This window comes from Equus quagga, chromosome 20 (genome assembly GCF_021613505.1).
Source record: "Equus quagga isolate Etosha38 chromosome 20, UCLA_HA_Equagga_1.0, whole genome shotgun sequence".
In the NCBI taxonomy this organism is placed as follows: Eukaryota; Metazoa; Chordata; class Mammalia; order Perissodactyla; family Equidae; genus Equus; species Equus quagga.
In genome coordinates, this window is record NC_060286.1 from 31,539,151 (window position 1) to 31,556,119 (window position 16,969).

The window sequence follows — 16,969 nt, forward strand, 5'->3', positions numbered from 1 at the left end:
AGCAGTCCCCAGCCAACTTCAATAGATACGTAGAGTCAGCAAGAAATAAACCTTCATTGGTTTACGCCCCTGAGTTTGGGGGCTGTCTGTTACCCCATAACCTAGCCCACCCTGAGTGACACATATGCACCAATTAGCCAGCAGACTGTGATTTTCTTCTTCCAAATCAGTAACTGACTGTTAAGTGTTTAATTGTATTAAAATAGATTGTGTACCCACAGAGTTCCCAGTATTAGAAACTGAGTTATTTGTTATAGATATAGACACAATTTGTAATTACAAGGAACCAAACTTTTTTCCAAAAGGTAAATTATAAAACTGAGCTCTCAGACAATCCCCATAAACCCTGATTCTTTCCTCAGCCTCAGCAAACAAGTTCCCAGGCGCAATATTAAAATCTGCTCCAGGGGCCGGCCCAGTGGCACAGCAGTTAAGTACGCACGTTCCGCTTCGGCCGCCAGGGGTTCGCTGGTTCGGATCCCAGGTGCAGACATGGCACCACTTGGCATGCCATGCTGTGGTAGGCATCCCACATATAAAGTAGAGGAAGATGGGCATGGATGTTAGCTCCGGGCCAGCCTTCCTTAGCAAAAAGAGGAGGATTGGCAGCAGATGTTAGCTCAGGGCCAATCTTCCTCAATAAATAAATAAATAAATAAAACCTGCTCCAAATGCATTATCTACCAATGGAAGAGAAAGAAAGCATTTTAATAAATCCCAATTTCTGACATGGAAGGTTTCCTCCATGGCATTCTTTTTTTTTTTTTTTAAAGATTGGCACCTGAGCTAACAACTGTTGCCAATGTTTTTTTTTTTCCCTCTGCTTTTTTCTCCCCAAATCCCCCCAGTACATAGTTGTATATTTTAGTTGTAGGTCTTTCTAGTTGTGGCATGTGGGACACCGCCTCAGCATGGCCTGACCAGTGGTGCCATGTCCACACCCAGGATCCAAAGCAGCAAAACCCTGGGCCACCGAAGCAGAGGGTGAGAACTTAACCACTCGGCCACGGGGCCGGCCCCTCCCTGGCACTCTTGATCAACACAGGCGTTCATCCTCCCAGATGTCAGGCTGGGCTGGCCAAATGAAATTTCTTGGTTGGCTTTCTTTTCCCTGTGGAACTCACAGTTTCGGAATGTAGTTCCTTGGGGCCAGCCCGGTAGTGCAGAGGTTAAGTTTGCACATTCCCCTTTGGCGGCCAGGGTTTGCCAGCTCAGATCCCGGGTGCGGACCTAAGCACTGCTTATCAAGCCATACTGTGGCAGGCATCCCACATATAAAATAGAGAAAGATGGGCACAGATGTTCGCTCAGGGCCAATCTTCCTCAGCAAAAAGAGGAGGATTGGCAGCAGATGTTAGCTCAGGGCTAATCTTCCTCAAAAAAAAAAGAAAAACCCACAAAAGAATGTAGTTCCTTGAACATCACTATAGGCGACATCTACCAGAGTCCACCCATTTCTCATGCCTCCAAATGCATATTTCAACTCATCATTTTATTCAATACATAAACCATGAATTAGGACAAAATTTATAGTACTCTCCTACACTAAAAAAATCCACAAACTAAGTTTTTCTACAGCAAGACGTCCCAAAACATATGTCTTACACAGTTGCAATGCAGTCTAGGAACATCAGCTAAGCTGTGACCGATAAAAATCTTCCCATTTCTAAAGAACAGGCCTCATAGACACAGATTCTATTTACATGAAGCCACTGATTCAATCATTTTGGGTTAGATTTATTGTTTTAGCCATCATTACGTTTTTCACTTATAAATCAGTACCAATCTAGTCATTTTAGTGACTAAATAACTATACCATGATCTAATTTCTTAGGTTGTTAAAATGACCAGATCAGAGTCACTGCTGGTGAATCAATAAAATGCTTGGAAATAAATATGAGGGGAAATGTACAGCCAACCAATTGGATGTCAAGGCCAAAGGACCTGCCTACCACCCATATCCCCACCTCAAGCCTTATAATTTATACCTAAATTCTGACTTCCCAAGGGGCCCAGGGCCAATCTCTAAGTACTTTGCTGTGTGTGTTACAGAACCACTTGGAGGTATTAGTCAATTAAATTATTAATGAAAGAACTATACAAATAAAAGCATCATGCTCTTTTATGTAGTAATAATTATTATCGTAAGCAATGCAAATTGAATAATAAGGATCATCAGGACAGTTCAGTGATAAGCTAACGATCTCCGGCAATCAGACCAAACATCTCCACTCAAGCTGTTTAATAAAATAAACAGCAGCTTGTTGACATTTCTGTTTGGTTAAGCAGATATACATCCAGAGACTACTTATGTGTCCTAGGGAGAAGAGCTAAAAAAGAAGTAGAGGCTGAATGATATCAAAGTGGAACTAGTTACAATGGTGGTCATTTAGCTATTTCCACATCGTAAGACGACAATGAATCCTACAAACTGTCTCAGAATCGAATGACATTATTTATTTATGTGTACACACATGCATATATACATAAGCACATATTTACATATACATATGCAGTACCTGAATATACATATATATATATAAAACAATAGATTCTCATAACTAAGTATAATGTTTCAGTTACATTCACGTGAGAGATAAAGTTAAATGCCATATCACTATTCAGAAGCATTTATCAGGCACCTAGCTACCTATCACATACCACTCTGTAAAAGAGTAGGCCATTTCCTTATTTACCTCAGAGCACCTCATGGAACATTCTAGAAACCATACAGTCTTCAAATAGAATTCAATATTGCCCAATTCTCTATCGGTTCACCCAGGCCTGATTCAGAAGAGAAACTGTCCGTTCACCAGATCAAACTAATCACAGGGAAAGTCTATTAAAGTCTAATTGGTGAGTAATTTGGATCTTTCGGTAGCTACTACAATCAATTTCCTGCCTCTTTTTGTTCACCTGGAAAAATATGTATTATGTGTGAGGTAATGATATCCTCTGATATTCAGGGGAAAAAAAAATCAAAGGCAGTGAAGTCTCTTCAGCCTCCAGCAAGAATAAAGTAACGCTGAAGAGGAGGCTTAACCTACTTGCAGTCAGATGCGTTCATCTCACAAACAAACACATCTTCCACTGGGGTCTGAGGCTTAGTTAAAAGGCCAACTGTTCAGAGGCCATTTGACTGGGCTTAAGGGTGACATTAGGTCCTTTACAAAAGTGCCTGTCCCTCCTTCATTATGAGCTGTCATATTAATGAGGCCAATTTGGACGCCATTCTCTTTCAAGGGGTATCAATTTAAAACAGCTCTTTCTCTTCAGACTCCCCGGGAGACGCCCCTGTTCTGAGTTCCAATAGCTCCTTTGAGCCTAATTCTATCTTATTAAACCAAAAAGTTCTCACCTATGCTATGCTGCTACCCCTCTGATGGAGCTCTGAGCTTTGAGCACGGTTATGAGTTTGGGCCCAAAAGCCACGATCCCTGGTTAAAGTCAAATATCCATTTGGGAATTTCATGTGCACACACCTGAGGGGGAGTAAAATCACTGTGGATGCATAAATATGTCCGCTCTAGGGAAACAGGTGGCACAATATAGCATTTCCCGTGGGGACTGAGAGAACAGCTCACCCTCTGCCTTTGCGGGGGATGGGTCTGCCAGATTTCCACCAGGAGACAAATGTGTGACCGTGCATTCTTAACCCAGAATGCCATGGACAGACACCTCCTCACCTTTTCAAATGCTTTTTATTTTCTCCTCCTTAAATTAGGAAGAGAGTCTTAATTGCTGGTATGTCTCTAACACTTGCTAATCTTCTTTTTAATAAGGAGGGTAAGCCACAGGCTGTGGACCTCCAGTAAACAGCAGTGGGAGCCAGTAAGGAAGATAGAGAAGGAGGTGAGAATAGCACCCAGGAGGAGGGGCAGAGAACCCAAGTCAAGGAGGCTCCCAGATCGTGATTTTGCACTGCAGTAAAATCTCAAAAATAGTTTTAGGGACAAGCATAGGTTGCCAACTTTTTATTTCGCCAAGTAAGGATATCAAACTCATTATCTTGAGCTTATTTTTCTCTTTGCCTAGGACTGGGCAGAAGTTCACCTTTGAGCACTAATTTGCGCATGTTGTCTGTCCTCCCCCCTTCCCCCAGGCTATAAGGCCAAGCAGGCACCTCAGAATTCCCTCTGCTTTCCACACAGGAGGCCCCTTGGCATCCAGGAACCACTGAAATGGACAAGACCGGATCCCAAATCTGAGAATTATTCTTATTTTCTCATTTCACTTGAGAATGTTTCACATTTCCTTATCTTCCTTCAGAGAATTTCTGTGAAACACCTTTTCTAAGGTGATATAACTACACAGCCATCTCAAAAAAAAACCCCAACACATTTTACATTGGATTCATTTCAACCCTTGATAAGAAAGCAGCATATATGCTTCTAATGGAAATGAATTCTAACAAAAGGGTCTATTCACACTTTCAGCCTAGGGGCCTGACCCACAACGGCCAAGAACACATGTGCAAAGAATGCGAATGCCTCCTTTGCAGGCAGAAGCAACAAGAAGGAGCAAAGGACCAAAGACTTCCCACCCATTCGTCTTGACATAAACCTACTCTACAGCCAGCCACGATGACTGCTGTGAAGGGAGCCACCTTGCAGAGTCTGGACTAGGACCAGAACGGGCAGTAACAACTAGCGATTCAGACCAGCTTAATTTCTGAACTCCTGGAAGACAAGGACCATGTATATTAAAGTGGCCTGTGCAGTACAGATTTGCTATGGGTAAAGATCCCCCTATCCCTGGAGACCAGAACTCTGGCCCTGGCTTCTCCATCCCTCGCAAACAGCTTGCGAAGGGTCTTTGACGTCAAGTGCTGTTTGTTGAATGGACAAACGAATGAATTCTCATATTTATCTTGTTATCATTCGGTACTGAAAACAACTGATTTAGAAATCTTTTAGAATAGTTCTCATTTAAATAAAAGATGGATTTTAATCTCATTTCCAATGATCAGTCAGGACCATACACTCTTAAGTAATAATAATTATAACCACTTTAGAGCTACCTTAAAATGAGTGTTTACTATCTGCCAAGCACCGTGCCAGGTATTTTATTAAAATTATTTAATCTCATCCCATCTCCATAAAGTAAATACCATTATCCCCATTTTACAGATGTGGAAGTGGAGGCTCAGATACCTTACATTATTTTCTAGGAATCCACATCTCAGAAATCACACCCGCAGTCTTTCAGCTAGGAAACAAAAGGACTGGAATCTGAAACTATGGCTGATATTCTCAGCCCAACATCCACCGCCTCACCCTGGGAATCTTGGGCCACTTCACTAAAACCAACCCTGCTATAAGCGGCAGCTTCTACGGCGCATGCACTTTAACTGGGGCTGCTGAAAACCCGGGCCGTCCTCTCCTTTCTGGAAGCCAGTGTTGTTTCATTCTGCTTTAAATGCCTGTTCAGGCTTTATGCCCTCTGTCTCAGGAGCCCTAACTTCAGCCCTCAGGCCTTGGCCCCACTACAACTAACGACCCAACTGCAAAGTCGTTCTGTTCAATTAGATAAACCCATTTCTCTCAGGATAGTTGGTGCAATTCCAAAATGGCTTATCATGAACCAAAACACTGAACGTGTTTTAAATAAAGCAAGCTCTCCAGAAGTCACAAATCTCTTTCATCTGCTTTAGTTGGTGACGACAATGGGAAGAACATTAGTGTGGAAGCTGTCCCCTTACTCTGCCGATGTCTTGCATTGTGACCTCACTGTGACTTCTGTGGCTCTAAGTTTCCCCATATGTAGAATACAAACTCTTACCTACCTCACAAAAATGATTATGATGACCAAGAGAGACAGGAAAAATACTTTGAGAAAAAAAAAATCAAATGCCTTCCAAAACTAAGGTGTTAATATCATACCTTTTCCAAATAGTACAGGTTATGGCAAATTATTCTGGGCATTTTACAAGGCCAAAGCATAGATCTAGAAACTCTCTCTGTTACATACATGGGGATTTCCACTTTATTAAAGGTTTGCGGGAAACACCTAGAGTCATTATCAAAGGTCCTAACTGGACGGCCAATAGGAAAACTCCCTGTCTATGAATCAGTCCTTAGGAGAGTTTTTGTTTTGTTTACTAACATTTGGGCCCCATTCATGACTCAAGCATAATTTTCCTTGGTATTAAAGTAACTGGGAACTGATATTAATTGCCCAATTTTTAATTACACTTGGCCTCTTTGTACCCTATGTTGTAAGCACCCTGTCTGTCAGGGCACCGTGAGAATAAGTGATCTGTCATTGGCTACATTGAAAGGGTTTTAGTGTCTGAGTGGTTTGTGATCACTAAAATAAGGGGTTCTAGCCTTCTAAGAATCTAATACACACACTCTTGGTTGTGGCTTTAAAAATAACTTAAATAGGGGCTGGCCCCGTGGCTGAGTGGTTAAGTTCGCGCGCTCCGCCGCAGGCGGCCCAGTGTTTCCTTGGTTCGAATCCTGGGCGCGGACATGGCACTGCTCATTAAACCATGCTGAGGCAGCGTCCCACATGCCACAACTAGAAGGACCCACAATGAAGAATATACAACTATGTACCGGGGGGGCTTTGGGGAGAAAAAGGAAAAAAATAAAATCTTTTAAAAAAAAATAAAATAAAATAACTTAAATAATGAGACCATCACAGGAAAACATATTGAATTTGTTGACTGTTTACACACCCTCTAACCTGTCCAGCTGTCTTTGCCTCTTGAGGCATCAGACTCCATTTTGAACATGGACTTCTTTTTCCTTCCTGGAGTCTCTCATTTTCTCCATTGTATTCATTCAGAGGGAAAAAAAGACCTCATAAATGTCATTTCATATTCCAAGCAATTTGCTATAGGCAACTACACCATTACTTTGTACAAATAAATTTACATAAATCATTATTAGAATGTTTTATCTTAGCAACATTATTTGGTTCCCAGAGCACAAATTAAATGCATGCTTAAAGCAGAATATTTTAAAGTTATTCCTATATTGTTTATGAGACAGGATTAGAAATTTCCATCTAATTTTTCTTTCATAATGGAATTCTTTTAGTTTTCTTTGTACATTTAGAAACCACGTGTATAATTTTCTGGGGGGTTTCTTGAAGCGAGTGATGCAATAGACAATTCTGCCACATTTGGTTCATTTTTCAGAGACTGTTCCTTTGGATTCCATGGGTTTGGTTTTGAACCCTGATTAGGAAGGCAAGGAACCAGGGAAATTAATATTGTCTTGTGAGTAGATGGGTTTTTGTTTGATGTTATAATCAGCATGCAAACTGGTCTTTGGTTGTGGTTCAGCCTTTTTTTTTTAAGTAAACAAATTTGTAAATGAACTCCCTGAAAACAGAGCTCAGATTCTCCTAGCCATTGGTGTTGAGAAGGTGCCTGTCTGTATAAATTGCCTCACACATGGCAAGTCTTCACTGGCCAGAGTTCTATTGCACCCTAGATTTCAGTATAAAATCACTTCTCCCTACACAAAACGCAGCCCCAGTTTTAAAACAAGCTGTTCTTGTCAATGTCACAGTCAGGGGTGGAAAGAGATTGACTGGAAGTCAGGGGACATGCTCGCCAGCCCTGGTCCTGCTACTTGCTGGCTCTGGAGAACCACGCTGTGATTCCCTGTCTTGTCTCTCATTGGGATCAAAAAGGGCTGGACTCACCATTCAGGGCTGTAACTTTGTACCAACACATCGTCTGGGAACAGATTCCCAAGCCAGTGTCAGGGAAATAGAGCTCCACGTGGTCAAGGGCTCAATCCTCATAAAGTATGAGGGAAGCAGCCCCAGTGAGCGCTGAAGAGCACAAAGTCAGACACACCTGGGTTCAAAGCAAAGCGCTACCATGCTAGCTGTGGACTCAGAAACAATGAAACCTTTCTGCACCTGTTACCTCATCTTAAAATAAGGAGATTAGTTTGGACCTTCTGCACAAGTTTGTTCGGGGGATTAAATGAAACAACGCAGGCAAAAGCTTAGAACAGTGTAACGCTTAGGAAAAGCTCAATAAACAGTAGGTAACAAAATCTTGAAGGATGACCAGTGGCGTCAAGCTGGGGTGATCATATAATTTATTATGTATACCAGGATATTTTCAGGTGTGAAAGAGAGGACTGTATGATAACTATGTTGGGTCAGCTGGCAAATGCCAGGACGGGGGCGTGTGTGATGAACCTGACTGCAGCCCGTCACTGTTCCACACCTATTATGAAATCAGGAAACAATTCTGTCTTATATATGTTATAACTTGTTATACCTTTTAAAGTTCCTTCATACCTATTATTTGAACCTTTCACAAACCATATGAAAAAATGTAGGGCTGAGTTAATTACCCTTTAATGATGAGCAAACAAAAGCACAGAAAACGTATGGGCTTTCCCACAATGACCCAGTGTTGCAGGGGCAGTGGGGACCCCGAGTGTCTCTCATGCTCCTCCCTCCTTCCCAGCCTCCTGGTGGAGAGATAGGGTCATAGGACTAATTCTGGCCAATGGACTGTGGAAGTGGAATTGGTCCGAGTCACTTCCAGTCTAAGGCACTTAAGAATGAGTGTGTGTTCTCAACTCTTTTTTTCACACATCACAGCCACTAGGAAGCCACATTTTGAGATGTAGGTGTCGTAAGATGGACGAGGCTTGGAACCTCAGAACACGGGATGCAGGACCGCCACACTGGTGCAGTCCACCTCTGGGTGAGTGAGAAAGACACTTTGATTGCACTAAGCCCTGAGATCTGGGGTGTACTTTTTACCCTGGTGTGCCACAGCCTGCCCTGACTCAGCTAGTTCGTGGGACTAGAACCAGCATCTCCAACTTTCACCATAGTTTTCACTCAACAATATCATCAAATCCCACCAGATTGGGAAAATGCTGCCAAGATTAAATGCCACAGCTCACTCAAGGTAAGTCTTCAATGCTTACTTGATTTAAAACAAAACATTTCTTTGGTTTAAAATAAAGTAATTCACACCAATGCCAACTAAAAAGAAAATAGTTCCAAAATGCAGGGTGCATTTTAATTTGGTGCTGATTTGTTCCAACATTTAGGTTAACCCAGGAGGCCTGGATGCCTCATTCACAACCCTAATAAGTAGGTTCCTGAAAGGAAAGAGGCTCAATGTCATATCTAGATTTAACTGAAAGTTAAATGGATAAATAGAAAAATCCAACTAGAGTATGACCAATTCTCTATCTCCGTCTAGAAGATTCCTCTCTTTCTTATGCAAACCCTACTCATCCTTCAACTGCATTTTCTTCATGGGGGAAAAAGTTCCACACCTCAAATTTTGCAAACACTTGTGTCACACAATTGCTTAGGCCAGAAGATGGCACATTTTTTCTATAAAGGGTTAGAAAGTAGGTATTTTATGGTTTCTGTTGCATCTATTCAACTCTGCCGTTGTAACACAAATGCTGCCATAGGTAATCCGGAAATGAATGAACATGACTATGTTCCAGTAAAACCTTATTTAGGAACATTGAAATCTGAATTCCATATAATTTTCATGAGGCAAAAAACATTATTCTTGTTTGAATTTTTTCCAATCATTTAAACATGTATTCTCAGCTTGTCCTCACACACAAACAAGCAGCAGGCCATACCTAGCCGGTGGGCCCTAATTGACTGACCTCTGGCCTAGACTAGGAAGAGACAAGGCAACGATCAATTAGGCAATTGCTTTAGTGGAAGGGGAACACAAATACTGTTATTCTAGTTTTTCCACTTCCTAGTAGCTAGTGATCCAGGGCTCTGATTCCAGGAAGGCCCAAGCGCCTGGGACAGAGGGGCCTCAGCTGCAGGAGCACTGGAGCGTGCTAAGACAGGTGGACAGTGGCCAGGGCAGGCCTGACAGGAAGAGCAGGAGGCTCGGCAGGCAACTCTCAGTAGCATGATCAAGACCCAGGACAGCGAAAGCCACCACTGCTTTATCCGAAAGCAGCATTAGAAAAGAGCCAGGAGTGGGCAGGATTTCCTGGGCCATCCCAAATTAATCAGCGCACTTGGCTCCTGGCCCCTGACTGTGGCCCCAGCTTCAGCCTTGAGACCCTCCCTGAATTCTGGCTTTCAGAACTCTCTAGACAGTCTCTCAGCATCAACTTACAAACTCATGTTCTTGACTTATGCTTCCTACTCTTCAATTGCACTTCTCGGCTCAGAATCACACCTTGTGAATCACCAGGTACTGACCTCACACAGCCCCTGGTTCATCCTGGGGCCTTGTCAAACCACACCTGCCAGGCAGCGCTGGGAGGGGAGGGGGCAGGTGTGTAAGAGAAGAGTAAATAATCAGGTAGACGGGCAGAGGCCATGTGTGGACTGGCCCAAAGAAGCAGAAAAGGCCAGCAAGGTAGCAGCCAAGCCAGGGCTGAGGTGACAACGTCCACTGTCCTTGAAGGAAGCTGCCAGCCAAGGCCCCTCTAGAACAGGGAGGGTGGGGTTTCTCCAGGGAAACCTTAAGGGACCAGGCTCTGAAGGGGAGTCTGGCTCTCACTGGGACAGAGCTCAGGGTCCTCCGAATCTTGTCTAGTGCAGGCAGCCAGGGCCCTCACTGCCCTGGCTCATAGCAGGCTCATTCCCTGCCTTCCTGTCCAGGCACCATGCTGCTCGTCTTCCTTCCTCCTGGCCAGAGCCCATCTAAGGCCCTCCCTCTTCCATGAATTCTTCCCTAATTATTTCAATCCCAATCCTCAAAATCTCTCAGTTCCCTGAACCAGAGAGCTACCGTTAGCACACGGCCCGGCCCTACGCTGAGCACCATCTACCATTTTCTTAGGAGTGAGTCCTGGATCCTCAGCTAACCCATAAGGTCCATGAGGATAGCTCCATGTCTTATATTTTTTTATCCCAATTTGCCCCAAGAACACATAGCAGATACTCAATAATACTTACTGAACTCAATTAAAAGGTACAATATTAGAAAGATTAACACAATCCAATAAAACATGGCATTATGGGAAAGAAAATGATTTCGAGGAACTACAGTGGAAGCTAGTTTTTAAATGAAAATTCCCAGCAATGTTCCTGTTGCTTTGTGTGTCTATGACACACACCAACATTTTAAATAAAGATGTGATTCAAGGTTTTCATCATCTTAATGCCTAAATTGGATTGAGCACAGTGTCAGTCTGATCAGCTATATCAATTGATCATTAAGAAGATTGGGAGGAAGAGGGGGAGGACACCAATTGATGGAGAAACAATCAATTTGACATTTGCATTTAAATATAGCTTTGGCATTTCATTTATTCAATGCAATCTCCGTGAGGTGTAAGCGAGCTGGGAAGGCAGAGCATAGTTACCTGAGTCAGAATGGGTCCAGGAAACCGAGGTCAGCATTGCTCCAGTCACAGAAAAGACAGAGAGGCCTCCATGATCACAAGAACACTGGTCTTCTGGGAGATGATGCTTCTAGTGGCTGGTGGAGAAGAGCAGAAGGAAGACGGGATTAGAGTAGAAGAGGAAAGAAGATGCTCTCAGCCACAATGGATGTCATCTCTGGCCTGACTCTACAAAATGAGACACTTCAGTGAAAAAGTCAATTGCAACAGTACCTCTTTATTTCTTGAAAAGTTATTGAAGCACTGGGTCTCTCACAATGGAGTGTTCTTGAAACTGCCTCATGGGGCATAAAAGGACCCAGAAATTTGAAAATACATGTCATTGAGACATTTGTGAGATCATTTTATTTTACTACAGCTGCCATTGAAACACTCGTCTATATAAAGGAAAAACATCAGAGCACCAACAAGCATTCAAGGCCAGCGTTCCACCATGTGGACCAGCCTTGATCCACTGGGGTGCACCAGGTACACAGGCTGCGAAGTCAATGACTCTCTATTCTGTTGCTGTAAAATAAAATTACTCTGGCTCCTCTCCTGGGGAAAAAGAGCCCGTCAAGCTCAAGCTCACTAAATGGGCTGCAAGTTATCGGGCCACAGTCAGCCAATAATCTTGCAAAATAGCAAAGCTGGTACATGAGATAGATGGCATAATAATTTCTGATGGAAGATATGTTTTTGGCCCACACCCTAAGGAAGACAAATCAATAGACCTTCTAATGAAAAGAACAGTATTATCCTAGGAGCTTTAGTGTGAGAATGTTAGGAAGTAAGCTCATTAGATCAGTGGTTCTCAGACTGTGGTCCCTGGAACAGCAGCGTCAAATCACCTGAGAGCCTGTTGGAAATGCAAACTCTTGGCCCCCACCCAAGATCTACTGAATCTGACCATTTGGAAGTGGGGTCCAGGGATCTGTTTCAACAAGCACTGCAAGTCATGCTGATACACCTTTGATCATTAATTTATCCACCCATCCAAAGACATTTATTCCGTTGTTGTAAACAAAATTACCCTACTCTACTGCGTGTTAAGCTCCACTTAAGGGCAAAGTGTGGAGCTAAGGATTGGGGAGGGAAGGAGGGAGGATCCGAGTGAGAAGATGATGAAATCCCTGCCTTTGAGAAATATATTGTCGACTATGGGAGATAAGGCACGTACACAGGCAGCTCAAATACAGACAGACTGTGTTATTTCCTCTAACAAGTGGTTAGAGGGTTTCCGAGGAGATGTTTGTTTCTGGTTGGGGTTGGGGGCGGGCAGGCAGTGAAAGCATCAAGACAATGACAATAATAACGGGCCTTGAGATCTGGACAGGATTTTGACAGGCGGGAGCAAGCAAAAGGTGAAGCAAAGATGCAAAGGTAAGAAAGCGTGAGGGCTCTTCAGGTGCATGGAGCACCCAGGTCTGGCTGATGCGTGAGAAACTTAAAGGCGAAATGGGTGAGACAAGGTTACTTCCAAGTGCAGACAGGTAAATGCTAGGGGCTTAGGGCTTCTCTTTCTTGTGTGAAGACCACCCAGGTGCACCTATTGCTTATGTTTAGAAATTGACATCTGATAAACTAGATGACTTCAAGATTTCTAAATCCAGTTTGCTTTTCTGTACTTTTGGAACTGCATTTTCTAGAGGGGAGTACCTCAGCGGCTTCAAGAATTAACTGCTGCAGGTTTGCCCAGGAGGAAGACACAAAAGAAAATTTTAAAGTAGGCACAAGAATCTGGATGTCACAGTAGCCTCGGGCCATTCTGCAAAGGGGCAAAATGTTACCACACCTAAAAGGCCCCTGAGGACACCTAAGGTTTCAGCTTTATAAAACAACTCAAGTGGATAATAGTGTGCCTTAGTCACAGGACAAAGTTAAGCCAGGAGGGGCAGGGAGAATGGGTGAATGGGGTCAAAAGCACACACTCCAGCTATGAAATAAGTAAGTCATGATGTACTGTACAGCACGGCAACTACAGTTAATAATACTGTATTGCATATTTGACAGTTGCTAAGAGAGTAGATTTTTCTTTTTCTGCTTTTTCTCCCCAAATCCCCTAAGTACATAGTTGTGTATTTTAGTTGTAGGTCCTTCTAGTTGTGGTATGTGGGACGCCGCCTCAACGTGGCCTAATGAGGGGTGCCATGTCCGCGCCCAGGATCCGAACTGGTTAAACCCTGGGCTGCCAAAGAGGAGCACACAAACTTATCCATTTGGCCACGGGGTCGGCCCCCAAGAGCAGATCTTTTTTTTTTTTTTAAGATTTTATTTTTTTTCCTTTTTCTCCCCAAAGCCCCCCGGTACATAGTTGTATATTCTTCGTTGTGGGTCCTTCTAGTTGTAGCATGTGGGACACTGCCTCAGCGTGGCCCAATGAGCAGTGCCATATCTGCACCCAGGATTCAAACCAACGAAACACCGGGCCGCCTGCAGCGGAGCGCACGAACTTAACCACTCGGCCACGGGGCCAGCCCCAGAGCAGATCTTAAAAGTTCTATAGATTTTCCTATATCACAAGAAAAAAATTTTTGTTAACTATGTAAGGGGATGGATGTTAACTAGACTTATTGTGGTGATCATGTCCCAAGTATACAAATATTGAATCTTTATGTTGTACACCTGAACTAATATTATGTTATATGTCAATTACACCTCAATTTAAAAAAAACGTTAAATCGATGCTTAACAACTCCAATTAGAGAAAAAATACTTTTCACGATCAAGAAGGTACGGCTTTTGCTTCTAGAAAACTGACATAAAGAGAATGCTTTATTTCCTGATGCTGCTAGATGAATGATGGCATACTGAAAAATGTTTTTGATGTCACCCAAGGCTCTGACGGAAACAAAGCTGGATTCAGAATTGGCGCTATCTGGTTGCTCATCCCAGCTCTGCCATTGAACCATCCAAATCATTGTGGGCAAGGCAATTAACCCCTTCAAACTCGGTTTTTCATCAATCAAGAATCAGAGGCACTAACTTGCCTCACCTTCTTTGAAATTTAAATAAGAAAATAGACATGAAGCTGCTATGAAAATTATAAAGTGCAATACTACACAGAGGTATAGAATTACCGTCCTCGTGGAGACATTTGGGTACTAATTAATACTTGTTACTACATTGGCCTTTGAAAATATGAAAGTAAAATGTTTCTCGTGCTCTTGAGACTCTCATTTTAAATATTTGCAGATACAGCAGTTCTAAGACATCAACCAAACCATTCTCCCAAGAAACATTTCAAAGTCAATTTTTTTACTTGTAATTTTTAAAAAAATTTTATTCCTCTGACCACTACAGAGCATCCAGTTATCTTTCAGCAGCTCCTGGTGAGCACAACTCAGTCTTCAGCAACACAGACAGAGACGATGGCAATAATTTATCATCTCTGCAATAGTTTAGTCCCAGATGGACCATTTACTAATTTATTTCCATATGTAACTGGCAGCGAGATTAATCAGGCTTCCAACTCGGAAACCTGAATTGCCTTTATTCCCTTAACAGGCTAACTCTGGACAAGAGGAAGTACACGTTTATATAGAAAACCAAGAGTTCCTCTTAAAAAGCCTGTCGACCTGAGACGCAGGCCTTTACACACTACACACACACAGCTTGCTCCTTATGTCACTTGGAGGGCTGGTTCTTTCTTCAGATACTCCTGGGCTTCCCACAGGAGCTGTGTCTGACAGAACTGCAGGCCGAAGTAAGCCCAGAAACGTAACACAAAATCAGGTCCAGTTGCAGCCACGTTCCCCTCGCTGTGTGCAAGCCAGGGGTCTCATATTTCTGAAACTGAAGCGATCTTTTTGCCACGGTGCTGGGCCCAGCTGGCCCGGCTACGTGGTGCCCGGGCACTGGAAAGTATGTGCTTTCTTTTTTCCACTCTTTTTAAGGGTCTAAAACTTGACTGAATTCAGCAGCTGCCATATCCTCAGCAAAGCGAGGGCAAAGGAATTGTTAACATTGCTTTCAGTCCCCCTGAGTTCAACTCTCAGTCCACTTTTGTTTTTAATTCTATCCAGGGGATGACGGTGTTTACGTATGGAAAGCCAGCCAATCCCCACACGGGGCAAAAAGCTCGAGTTGCCTGGTGACGTCTTAAGTGGAACCCAAGGTCACTGCCAGGAAGGCTCAGTAGACAGGACCATACAGAGATATTATCAGCTGGATCCACACACCTGGGTCACGAACCAACCACGTGGCTTTGGAAAAGTCACTTAACAGTTCAGGTTCACAATTCTTTCTTCTGTCATATGAGGAGTTCAGTTCCCCAAGGTTCCTTCTGGCTCTCAAATCTTATGATTCTATAAGTATGGGGAAAAACATCAGCCAGTCACCTGGTTTCTGGGTTTGGATGATGCCAAACAGCCAGAATTTTGGAAGCATCTGAAAGTGGCTGAATGGGTCCAGACTGGTGCTATGACAGACACAGCCTTCAGAATCTCAGTATCCAAGAGACTCTCTTTGAGCACAGAACATAAGCCTTTGAAGATTGTTCAACAATGTATATTTTTACAAGGTTTTAAGAATTCAGTGAAATACAACATTTTGAAGTACTGTTCTAATATGGCAAAAATTACCAAAGTACATAAGTCACGGTCCTTTGTCTCCAATATGCTTACATCTCAGTTAAGGAGAGACACAACTAATCTTAACATAGTGAAGTAAGTGTTATAACTGAAGGCAAAGAAACTGTTACAGGAACACGCGAGATGGAGAAATCCCAATGGAGGTGAGCCGGGTGGATCTGTAAGGTATGTATGGAGAAACTGGAGTTGAAGCAGGGCTTTACAAAGCAAAGATGGGAGTAAAGGCATCCAGGCAGAGGCAACATCAAGAGCAACGGCCTCTAAACTTCCTGGCATGGCCAGGACACAGTATTTAGTACCCTAGGGCCACACCACAGAGTGCTCAAGGAAGAGAAGACCGAGTGAGAGGGAAGGCTGGAAAGGGACTACTGCTGGAAAGCCCTAGAAGCCAGCCTAAGGATTGGCGTTTACCCTGTGATCACCAAGAACCTTCACAAGTTACTGGCAGTGGAGACTCCAAATGAGCTGTGCCTCAGGAAGTTGATCCTGGCAATTCTATCACCATTTAAGATTGGTAATAAGATCAGTGTGTACCTTCATTTTTCTCTTATTTATTCCATGCGGCCACTATTTGGGAATCCCTCAGATTAATTTTTTTCCAAATGAATTTCCTGGCCCTTCCAATGGAAGCAGTGGAGTTTCCGATGAGCACCGCCAGGGTTCTACATATTTGAGTTACGGGGTCGGCCTGGGCTTTACATTTAGGTTGAAGTCTTTTTCTCTTCTCAAGAAAGAAAGTTAAAATAAAATGGCATCGACTGGGGTTTTTTTTTTTTTTTTTTTTAACACTGGAAAGTATTTCTGGTTGATGAAAAAAATATACAAATGTCCTGACTGTTGGAAAGGTTTGCTCGAGCACTCCCAAACAGACAAATGTCGAACTCATCAGCCAAAGTAGTTCATTGAAACTTTTCTGATTTCTCCTTTCAGAGCCCAAGGTTAATGAGCCCAAGCCTTCCAGGGCCCCTCAAACGTAATAGCAGGATGTCATGTAAACCCTCATACCAATGGTATTCAGTTCCTCTGCCTCGGGGGGCCAAGCACAGGTGGCTTCCTGCAGCTGTC

At 43.1% G+C, this 16,969-nt stretch overlaps 1 protein-coding gene across 3 annotated transcripts in view; it reads right to left on the minus strand.

Annotated features, from left to right (window-relative positions):
* Nucleotides 1-16,969, minus strand: part of FOXN3 (forkhead box N3) — a 394,524-nt gene that overhangs the window by 278,218 nt on the left and 99,337 nt on the right. For all 3 annotated transcript variants that reach the window (XM_046647505.1, XM_046647502.1, XM_046647506.1), the window contains exon 2: nucleotides 11,295-11,410. The gene's annotated coding sequence lies outside the window, so the exon portion shown is untranslated. The remainder of the gene's footprint in view (nucleotides 1-11,294; nucleotides 11,411-16,969) is intronic.